At 35.3% G+C, this 12,030-nt stretch overlaps 1 protein-coding gene across 8 annotated transcripts in view; it reads left to right on the top strand.

The window, feature by feature from the left end:
* LOC136854575 (cerebellar degeneration-related protein 2-like) overlaps nt 1-12,030 on the top strand; it is a 484,848-nt gene that overhangs the window by 276,926 nt on the left and 195,892 nt on the right. The window contains exon 1 of one of the 8 annotated variants that reach the window (XM_067130950.1): nt 6,752-6,939. The exons of 6 other annotated variants lie outside the window; for them this stretch is intronic. The gene's annotated coding sequence lies outside the window, so the exon portion shown is untranslated. Of the gene's footprint in view, nt 1-6,751; nt 6,940-12,030 lie in introns of those variants that run through there. One more of the 8 variants, XM_067130946.1, reaches the window with a different exon arrangement.

The raw sequence follows: 12,030 nt of genomic DNA, 5'->3' as shown, positions 1-12,030 counted from the left end.
TCAATGATCTTGATATGTTTTATGGATTACTGACCTCTCTCACTGCAACTGATCCTTGTGTAGCGGAATAAGAGATTTTCTTACACAGTATCCTTTCGATAAGTTGTTATTCTTAGATCTCATTTAAGATTTAACGTTGATATTTACCTCTTAAGACGTTAAAGCGTAATATTTTCTCTCAAGGTTATTAGAATCAGAGACACTCCTTTTTTAGTCAAATGTCCCCCGCCCCAAGATCGATCTGGGGGTCGGGTTGGCGCCTTAATCGCCACTCCTGGAAACTCCATGTACCTATTGGTCTATGGAAATGGGTCGCAATCATATTTGAGAAGGGCACGGGGCTAGCGACCTCTTCCTGAAAAGGACCTGCTGAGGACCGTTAGGTTGAACATCATAAAGGGGGAAAGGTGCTTTAGTAAAAAAAAAAAAAATCTGTATTAGCCTATATATTAATTTTGCCATACATAGGCCGATGAAATTGGTAAATCACTTGTTGAAACAATGAAGGATATTGGAACCAAGGAAAACCGAAGCATAAATGAAATTCCAGCATTGAACGGAAGAGAAATGGATAATTCACTGAATCAAGCAATTCGATTATTGCTGATCTCATTAGAATTTGATGTGAGAAGTAGAGTCCTGCGGGTGTTACGAAGCAACCTTAGACCAGGAGAGAAACTGTGTTAAGTTTATCTAGGAAGTGGACTTACGGAACAATGCAGAATTAATAATTTTTTAATATGGCTCGTATGAGACAATAATGTCAACTATGTCTCTTTGTAAATGGAAGCTTTTATATAATCAGATATTTTTTGGAAACAACCTGGTTAACCTGTTTCATAAATTTGTATTTCAGTAACAAGCCTATTATTAATAATAGCAATAGGGCTTCATCTTCGAGCCTGCTTCAAAGGTAAACGCTGCAGTAAACGTCTTGTTGGGATAAAATGATGAATAACGAATGACACGAACAAAATAACTATAGCATGCAATGAAATTCTCTTGGAAAACTTGTCGCAGTAAGCGCAGATTGAATCAATAATTTTGCAAACTGGCGCCGCTCTTGCTGTGGGCATTGATAACTGAAATGAATAATTTGGCTTCGAGAATCTTTGACGGAAATTGCTTGAAGAAATATTCAGTTAAATGCGCTCACTCTTCACATATCTGAAATTATATACGAGAACTGAAGCCATAGCCGTCAAATGTTAAGGCTTCATTAGCAAAATAAGCATGGTTGTCTAATGTTCAGCCTTCCTGTCAGCATTATTATTGATTGTTAAATAATAAGTGTCCCGATAATAGTTCAAATGATTTATTGAAAGAAATGCAAAGGAATTCGGTAAGATAGCTTTTGTAAAATTATTATCATTGTTCAGAAGATAAACCCGTATTCATATGGGACAAGTTTACAGGGTCTATTGACTTGAAATTCGCACTTCCAAAGAATATGGTGTTCTTTTGAAAGAAGTTACTCAAGATGATAAAGGGTGCAGAGAGGAGACCAGGTGTTAGAAAAGAAAAAGATGAATTAATACATCAGTAGATAAAAATATAAATAAATTATTAAAATAAAAGGTGAATTGTTTTAGGGTAGTAATGCATGGCATCTTCGGCTGAACTGTTGAGGTTCTAGTTACTAGTTTTTTGTTTGTGTATAATATATAAGCATTAAGCTACAAACGTCCTTTAATGCCCAATTCGCTCTATCTCGGAAATAATATATTTTCGTGTATGTTACCCGAAGGGGAATTTTTTTAGTTGGTAATAAGTTCGTCGTCTCGTGGGCTTAAACCACGGAAGACAAGAACTCAGGACCACAGTGACGCGTATTAAACCACACGGCCATCAAGGATGTTTGTAGCTTAATGCTTGTATGTGAATCACGATGATGTGATAAAATTCATTCATACAATATATATATATATAATATATATACATATATATATGTATATGTATATATTATATATAATATATATTTATACATACACATATACAGTATATATATATATATATATATATATATATATATATATATATATATATATATATATATACACGCATATGCGTATATCATTAAGCTTTGCAGATGGGGAAGCTAAAGTGCTATTGTGAAAGCTTCCATTAAAGTTAAGAGAATAAAAGGAAGAAGTTATGCAGATTTATGAAAGTAGAAGGAAAGCGACTGAGTGGTTTATACATAAACATTTCATTAACAAAATACGAGAGGCTCTCTGGTCATTTTGCTTTTAGGCTCGCTGTGGGCTAAATAGCCTACGGCTGTTTTCTCTCTCTCTTGTGGCCAAGACAGCTTACTGTGTCTGCTTTCTCTCTCTCTCTCTCTCTCTCTCTCTCTCTCTCTCTCTCTCTCTCTCTCTCTCTCTCTGTACTCACTTATATATGTGTATGTATATAGTTTATATAATTAGGTTTTTCCCAATTTAGATATGCTCTGTTTCTCGTTATATATATATATATATATATATATATATATATATATATATATATATATATATATATATATATATATATGCATATATAATTAGGCTTTTCCCATTTTAGATATGGGTAGCGTCAGAAGGCTAGGGCCATCCTGTTCTCTTTAGTCTCTAGGGATGAAGTTGCTAGACCTTGTGTTGAGTAACTACCAGGTGCATATATCACTGTGTAGGTAGCTAGGGGCTCACTGGGTATTTAATGAAAGAAGCTAGCTTTTTAAGATATATATATATATATATATATATATATATATATATATATATATATATATATATATATAATGCCAGTTTATACCCCAGTATACATCTTATTTTACCCCTGTCAGAGAGGATGGCGCTAGGTATATTCTCTGTTGCAAGTCTGTTGGGATGGGGTTGCTAACTCCACACCCATTTCATGTCGTCAGCTGGCGGAAGAGATGAATATTAGTAATGGTTTAGGAACAGAGTGAGTAGAAATAAAAGGCGCCAAATTGTAACAGGACAGGAGTAAGGGCAGAATAATTTGCGTTGATTGCTTAGTACATAAGTCGAGGAGACTTGGAAATTGCTTTTTATCAATGGTAACATTATTTGATTGCTTGGCAAGAAATTAATTCCCGTTCTTTTCCATTTGATCTTAATTTTTACGCGTTCTTGATTTTTACGCAGGATCTTTAAACTGGTTTCCCCCCTTAGATGTGCTGAAAGTTCAGTGGTCATTATTATTATTATTATTATTATTATTATTATTATTATTATTATTATTATTACTTAAAATGGGCCAGGATATATAGGGAAGTATACTGTGCAAGATTTCAGAGTCTACCAGTAAGATAGAACAAAATAATCTGAAGATAGCAGTTGTAAAATGCAGATGGAAATATTAAATAGGTAAAAAAAAAAACACTTAAAAATCATGAGCCATAACCTTTGAGCATTGCTGGAATTTTAACTGCACAGGAAGTGGAAAAACCACTGGAATCAGAGTGACATCATGGAACTTGAACAGAGTACGAATCAGGTGGCACTGATGTAGGCTGAGCTCGCCTTACCCCAGCACGAGCTTATGCCCCACACCAGCTCATAATGTGGAGAGACTAGCGCTCCTTCGGTGCACCATACCAGGCAAAAGGGTTCACTCAGTACAACCACACCATCTTGAAGTGGATAATAATGGTGAAATTGACATTGAGAAATTAGGAGAAATAAGAAAAGTAATTAGTAAAGAGGAGGTCTTATCAGTGATTATAAACCAACCAATGTTTGTCCTTTATTTAGTCCATCCAAGAAAAGTTGGTGGGGAAAGTGTGCCTTTAGCACTGGGATTCTGAAGGGGGTGGCACAGAGTCTGTGGCATAACGGAAGTTTTAAAAAAGATTATATGGTCAGTACCTGGCTCCATGCAACTGAACACAGCACATGAGACGACCCAGTTACCACAGATGACAGGCTAAATCACCTATGCCTATAATTTCATGGGTAGCGACGTCTACAGCCTTTTAAGTGCTCACAGTAACAGTTGTGGGTGATTTAGACATCCCCGTTATCTCGTGGGGGAGACGGTTAATATGAGTCACTTGAGGAGATATGTATTTTTACAAGGTCTAAGCCTTGTATTTTTATCTTACTCCTTATCTCTGCCGTCGACGACCCTTGTTGCTGTGTCGCCAGCTTCTGGTATAAAACAATCAGTACTTTTAATCACCGCAGTTATTATTGCCTTATATTCTTATCTTCCCTTATCCGGGTTTTTATTTGGTCTTTCCTTCACTGAAAAGCTACTTGCTTGCTGACACATTGAGCCTGTAAGAAGAATTGATCAGAATTTCATGCATTTCTTTAACGTGGAACTCTCAGACTACTGTTTTCCAGTTCTGCCTCTGTTCTGGAGTCAAGTGTAGTCATATTAGAAAAGTCCAGTGACTCTCTCTCTCTCTCTCTCTCTCTCTCTCTCTCTCTCTCTCTCTCTCTCTCTCTCTCTCTCTCTCTCTCTGTGCCGCATATTTGTTCAAAACATGCAAAATTTTACATCTCTGCCTTCATTGTGACTCATTGCCACGCTTTACTCTTACTAGGTCTATGTTTCTGTAAATGGCAGAAGCAAGAGTTCATCTCGAGTCTTCACATGAGTAATCTCAGTGAGATGAACTTTGTCATTTCATAGCGATAACAGGATTGTTTTGAAGTGTCTACCAATGCACGTTATGTAAGCAATTGAGTGGCAGGACAGGTCAGCATGCTTTTGTTTTTATGCAGGTTCTTATCAACCCCCTTTTATCAGTTTGTACTTTTGTGCGACATAATACTATATTTTGGAGCTAGTTTCTTTATATACTAATACCGGTAGGTATTTTGTATAACAGATGTTTGCTTTGCAAAGCTAATTTTATGTTGTTTTATAATAATAATTGGTGAAAAACTTAATCTGAAGACCCCAGCTAGTATTTTTTGGAATTTGCTTTCTTCAAATGACAATTGTATATGCACTTACCCAAGTAAGGCACTCGAAACCATTCATCTCGTAAATATGTTCATGTGGTTGAAGAATTTTATTTTAAACATGACAGCTAGTTTTTCATGTGTTTAAATATGATATTTTTACGTATCTTTGGCTTTAAAACACAAAAGATGCTATAGGTCTATCCTTATAGTTTCACCGATTATTAACATTGTGTTTCGTGTAGAATGAGAAAACCTCATATTAGTAAAACTGGAGGCAGTAAGGTTATTAACAAGATATAATGCATTTATATCCCGTTAAAAGCACATGAACAACAAGCCAAAGAAACAGAAGTTAACGAATCAATTAGCAAGGAAAGGAAAGTGGGTCGAGAGCACTCACGTAAGAAAAACTCTGTAGACCCAAGGTTGGGACGTTCATCAAACAAATGATTGAGGAAAACTCCGCTTCTGGGCCTGTCACATACATAGTATTTTACTAATATTAGACAGTCATACTTCATTCGTATTAGAGGTTGATTTACCCTCTAATACTGTCAGTGGGGGAAAAGTGGGGGAAAAGTAGCCTTAGATATCCCTACTGTTAAGGCTTTTGCCACCGATGTTGGCTACTTCATGTTGTGGGTGGTGGTTGACGAGCTTGTTCAAATAGACACTTATTTTATATAATTGGATAATCGAAGTCTTGTACTTTCCTTCTTGTACAGGCAACTTGATGAATATTCATGACTTCCGTTTTTCCACCAATGTTGGAAAGTGGTATTGGCAACTAGGTGCAAAATTTGGTGGCAGGATGCACAAACACCACCTTATTCAAAAATGTGCTCGCCTGCCATTTTAAATATTGAAGGCTGCGTAAATGATGTCTAAATAAGAAACATTGAGATAAGATAGTAAAGTAACAAATTTTTATTTATTTATTTTTGCGATTGTTGAGCTTTTACGCCCATAGTAACGTGGATTGTATTAGGGTCAATTTATCCAGTTTTATGTAGCAACTGTACTGTAGTCACACGTGAAAAGAAAATCACATTGCCGTAGAGAATTACCTTTTTTATTTGTAATACACGAAATAGATGAACGAGGATGCGTCAGTTTGTATTAAGCTGAAACTGCACTCGACGTAGGCCTATGATGAAGGTTTAGTATGCATTCAGTTGTAATCAAGATATAAAGTAGGCTAATGCATGTTTCCGTAGTCTGATATCAGTTTGAATATATTCGAATCTACAAGCTATGATGTGGGCATGCAAAAGTGAGCTTTGAAAGATTTATCAGTTTGTGTACCGGTCTGTATTGAAGGATTATTAAAAATGAGATAACTTCGCATAACACTGATCCATGAGGGCGGGCAGAAAAAAGTGCGGACGGACAGACAAAGCCGGTATAATAGTTTTCTTTTTAGAAAACTAAAAAAAGAAAACTTTAGGGCCACCAAAAACAATCGCAGCCTTCGATAGGGACGTCGTTCACATTTACTCCTCTTTTAATACTGAATAAACGACCTAAACAAATTGGTTCCAGTGCTTCAATACGCTTGAGGTTGTGATTTTATCCATTTCAAAATTAATTAATTGGATCATCAGTGTACTCTTCATGGGTGCACTTACTGTATATGGACTGCTAGATTGGTTAACTGATAGTGTACAGCTATCCTTGTGTCGCACACAGTGGGTGATTTCCTTTGACATGAAGTTTTTTCGTGTTACATTCCGCTGTGATAGTTTAACACGCAAGTAAATCGGTTACGTCCCAGAGTATTAACAAGAGTCACACAAATGCCCCGTGCAGGTGCGTTGCATGTTCGCTACGCAGTCTGTCAATTTGTGAGGCTCGTCGTTTGCTTTGCTTGTAGTGATACCATGGTGTGTGTTTAGAACACTGACTCCTTAACCACACAGATTCCACAATCACATACAGATTATTTTGTGAGTGATGTTCGCATAAGTATGTATATCCCATGGCCCAGATCCTTACAATGGAATTTACAAGCTGTGAGGTACGTGTGTGAAGACGGTTTCACTTAGCATTTACGGTTGTTAAATTCCCAAAGAATAAGTATGCGTTATGAATTGTCGAGCCACGAGATAGGTATATGTAAATGGTTTATTAAGTGGATTCTGTGAAGTGATGTTAGTATGCATACATTTGAATTTATTGTCCATTTGGGATTGCTTTTTTTTTTCTGTAAAATCTAGGAGTACTTGATGCTGTTTTAATCCTTGCCAAAGGTATGTGGTGATAGAATTTCTGTATTAGTCACTACAGTTCACTTGCATTACTGGTTTATCTGAGGATTCATACGTGTCAACATCTCTTCCCCCTTCCGCACATAGGCCTAGAACCTCCACCACTCCTAAATGTGTGTCGTTATCTTTGACGTGGTAAATCAAACACACAGAGTGTGTGTGTGTGTGTGTGTATGTATATATATATATATATATATATATATATATATATATATATATATATATATATATATATAGTGAGATATGCGGTACCGTAGAACAGTTCTTATACCTTATATATAAACTAAGCCTAATGTTTTCGCTTTTTCTTCCTGCGAGAAAAAGAAAGATTCATGTTAGGTTAGAATTAATTGAGCTTATATATATACACATATACACATATATTATATATACACCATTAGTCTTTGAAAATCGGAGGTGATGTAATAGGTCTACTACAACGGTATTGCATGTTGTCCCTGAGGAACTCGCCCGGAAGTAATTGAATACGGTGGCTTTATCGTTGAGATTAATTTTTACCTTCGTACTCGACAATTTTTATGTTAATTTAGTCGTGTTTCTATTTCTTTTTTTTTTTCTCTCTCACTTGATTAGGCATGTCTTGCTCAGAGCGTGTAATTTATGTACCCAATTTTGAGCTTGGTATTTTTCCACTCATGGAGTGTGAAATCGTTACGATTTCTCGGTAGTTTGCAAAATCATGCTGTAATGATTTCCACGATAATGCAGTAGTTGAAATATATAATTAGGCCTAGGTGTTTTAATTTTTGATACTACAATACTCTGGCCAGTCATAAGCAAGATAGAAGCTTCACGGACATCAACTGAGGATATTTACTGTCAGTTCCCAAACATAAACTATAGATATGAAGTCACGGTATATTCGGTAGGCCTATTAGACCGACAAATGTTAATGAACGTCTTATATTTTAATATTTTGCTGATAAAGTTAAAATTATTCAATAGTAGCTCACATTTATATGGAACAAACCACGAACCTGCCAAGGCCATGAACTTGGGTGATATTATGATCTTATCTAGGCGTCTGCGTAACACATGTCGCTACGTTTCTCGATTCATATGTTACCTACATTTACGTTGTAGAGAGCAGCGCTGTATGTTTGTATGTATGTACATACTATATATATGTGTATATATACAGTATATATATGTATTATATATATATATATATATATATATATACATACGTGTATATGTTCTACATAATATTAACATTAGTTTCATTTGGTGAGGTGTCTTAGCCAGGTAGCTTTATCGAGTATAGTGAAAGGACTTTTAGTTTTCTGTAGAAGACAACTATTGAGATGGCTTTGTCCGTCCGCACTTTTCCTGTCCGCCCTCAGATCTTAAAAACTACTGAGGCTAGAGGGCTGCAAATTGGTATGTTGATCATCCACCCTCCAATCATCAAACATACCAAATTGCAGCCCTCTAGTCTCAGTAGTTTTTATTTTATTTAAGGTTAAAGTTAGCCATAATCGTGCTTCTGGCAACGATATAGGTCAGTCCACCACCGGGCCGTGGTTAAAGTTTCATGGGCGGCGTCTCGTACAGCATTATACAGAGACCACCAAAAGATAGATCGATTTTCGGTGGCCCTTGATTATATGCTGTACAGAAAACTATTGACTTCAGTTAATTTGAACGGTAGTAAGGACGTTATTTAATTCAGAATAGAATTAATTTCATTTTCTGTTCTTGCCAGTGTTAATGCCGAGGTTTAAATACGCCTTGTAACATTGTCTCTGGTTTTTTATTTATGTTAATTTATTTGTTATTGTCTTCGCTCTCTTTGTACGTTGTTCTCGTACGTAGGCTACTAGGCTTGTTCCATATATGTTTATAGAGTACAATTTAGATAATAATAATAATAATAATAATAATAATAATAATCTGTATTTCACAATCACCAAATCAGTGCAGATATAACGGCCAGCTTGTTTAATTATTGATAACAGTGTTAACGATATTGATCATACGTAAACGAAAACAGTAGCCAGATTTAGAAAGGTGTCTACTTGGAGGAAAGAGCTTATCAAATCTCCTTATCTTATCGTCGTATTTACCTTTAATTTGATGAACTTAACAGGTGAGACACTTTTGTTTTTAATGTTATTAAAGCATTTTTTCTTTGCTAATTAGGCCTAGTTATATTGTCTAATAGCGGATGTCGTATGAATAACATAATAGCTTGCTGCGATTATCATTTAATCGTTAAGTCGAGGAGGAACCCGACATGGCGAAAACTTCAGCAAGCGACTATAGGGCTCTAGGCTGTGTTGATGTGAGCGCCATCTTGCATCCCGGTAACTGCGGCCCTTCGATCCTAGCGCTCCTTTTATTCGTCTGACCAACACTTTCTCGGTCTCCGCCTTCTCCTTCCTCCCAAAACTTCAGAGTTATTATCCACCTTTCACCGGTCTGTCGTCTCGTCACTGACAATAACCTCCTCATTTCATCTTGATATCCGTCTTCTTCTCCTTCGATGACTTCAGAATTGCAATCCGCTTTTCACCAAACTCTCGTCTCTTCGCGTACGATAACTTCCTCACTGGATCTTCTCATCTTCAGTTTTTTGGAAAGTTTCTATCGTTATCATTATTATCGTTATTATCTGATCTCTTTCTGTATTTCCTGTTGCCCGCTGTTATTTCTTTCAAATTAACACCGCATTCTTTGGAAGCTTGGACTTCAAGTCAGTGGCCACTCTGGGCCTGTTCCTTATGATAGGGTTCTGAATAATAATAATAATAATATTATTATTATTATTATTATTATTATTATTATTATTATTATTATTATTACTGGAGAAGTAAATCCACAGTTATGTATGTGTACATATATTTAAGGGGAAACCGAACAAGTTCCCGAAAGCTATCTATATTGATTTATCTTTAAATATATGTACATATACATAACTGTGGATTTGCTTCTCCATTTTAAGACTCATGCTACTATGAGTATTTTATTATTATTATTATTATTATTATTATTATTATTATTATTATTATTATTATTATTGACTTGTAAAGTTTGCTTCTACAGAGCAGGATTCTAGTATGCGAAAAATGTGGAATCCCGAGCAACTCAACAACTAAAGAAAGATATAATTATTAGCATTTGGTTATATACACACGTTACGTTACATGAAGACCAATATGAGACAGAGAAGCAAGACAATGATGCAAGGAGCTTGAATGTAATATTAAGAGCCTCTCCTAGACCTATAGGTGTCAGTGACCCTGCCAATAGTGAAGCCAGGTAGTTCGGCAGCATACAATCTCCTAACATACAAGATTCAGTGAATTTATCCGTCGTATCTTTCATTTTATATGCTATTTAGGCCGTTAGTAATGTGGACGAAAAATTTACTTTTTCAAATTTTCTGTTAGAAAAATTTTTTTTTTAAAGATCTCAAAAGCAACTTATTCATACTCCGTTGGCTTTTGGGCCTCCTGTGACCCATAGCCAATTGCCCACTGCAGTGGTATGTTCAAGCGAAGATGCAATGCATAACTGTCCTAATACTTTAATAATTTACTTGCATTTTTATCTGTTTATTAATTTGTAACTTATTTTTTCTTTTAGTACGTGATCTCTTCATTCTATATTTCCCATTACCTTGTTACTTCTTTCTAATGAACATTATATTCTTTGGAAGCTTGAATTTCAAGTCAATGGCGCCTGTGGGCTTGTTCCATGTGAATAGGGTTCATCTCCTGAATAATAATAATAATAATAATAATAATAATAATAATAATAATAATAATAATAATAATGATTAAGAGTTCATTAACGCCCAACCCCCTTGTTTTACTCAGGTGCGTGTCCGGCGTGAATGTATGAATTGATTTTTCTATTTTTAAACATTGAATATACAAACGAGACATGTTAAATAAGATAACTGAGGTTAATAAGTAGATTTATCATGAGATGTTGGAAAAACTATAGCTAACATTACATATACATACACACATATATATTTATATATATGTATATGTATGTATGTATCTATAATGTTAGCTATAGATTTTGTAACATCTCATGATAAATCTACTTATTGACCTCAGTTATCTTATTAACATGTCTTGTTTATATATTCTATCTTTAAAAATAGAAAAATCAATTCATACATTCACGCCGGACACGCATCTAAGTAAAACAAAGGGATATATAATTATATATGAGAGAGGGAGAGAGAGAGAGAGAGAGGTGCGACTTAGGAAATCGGACAATTGGCAGATTTGAGGAAGATTTGGAAATCAGATAGGCCTAGGCTGAAATTGTATATCTAGTGTCCTTTGTCATCAAAATACAACTACATTTAAATGTATGCATTATTTACATAAGTTTGCGATGGTACAAAAACATAAAATAAGAGACTAATTTAAAATAAAAACCCAAGTATCCCTTTTGGTAAATACAGCGTGATATTACATGATGTAAATCAGTGTTTTGTAAATCTTTGTAACTCAAATTCTTTTTCAAAAGCAACATTGTGTTCATGCAACTATTTATTGTTTGTAACATATCCATAGACAATTTGAATAATGTATGATTGATGCAGTGGTAGCGTTTCTGTCCACAGCTGATTTAGCGGGTGAATTAAAAAATAAGCCCAAATTATACTCTTACAATTTACATTATTCCCATAATACAGAATCAAACCACTGTCCAGTAGCTTTCACTTGTTGACAAAGTAAATTGTGCTTCACCCTATCAGTCAGTTTGAGACGTCATTAAGTGCAAACATATGGAACCTTTGTTTCGTGCATTTATCTGATCACAAACTTCCTTCCCTCAACTTTTAAGAATATTCC

Source organism: Macrobrachium rosenbergii, chromosome 29, assembly GCF_040412425.1.
Source record: "Macrobrachium rosenbergii isolate ZJJX-2024 chromosome 29, ASM4041242v1, whole genome shotgun sequence".
NCBI lineage: Eukaryota > Metazoa > Arthropoda > Malacostraca > Decapoda > Palaemonidae > Macrobrachium > Macrobrachium rosenbergii.
The sequence above is the reverse complement of the archived record's forward strand: the minus strand, read 5'-3'. Positions and strand labels throughout refer to the sequence as shown.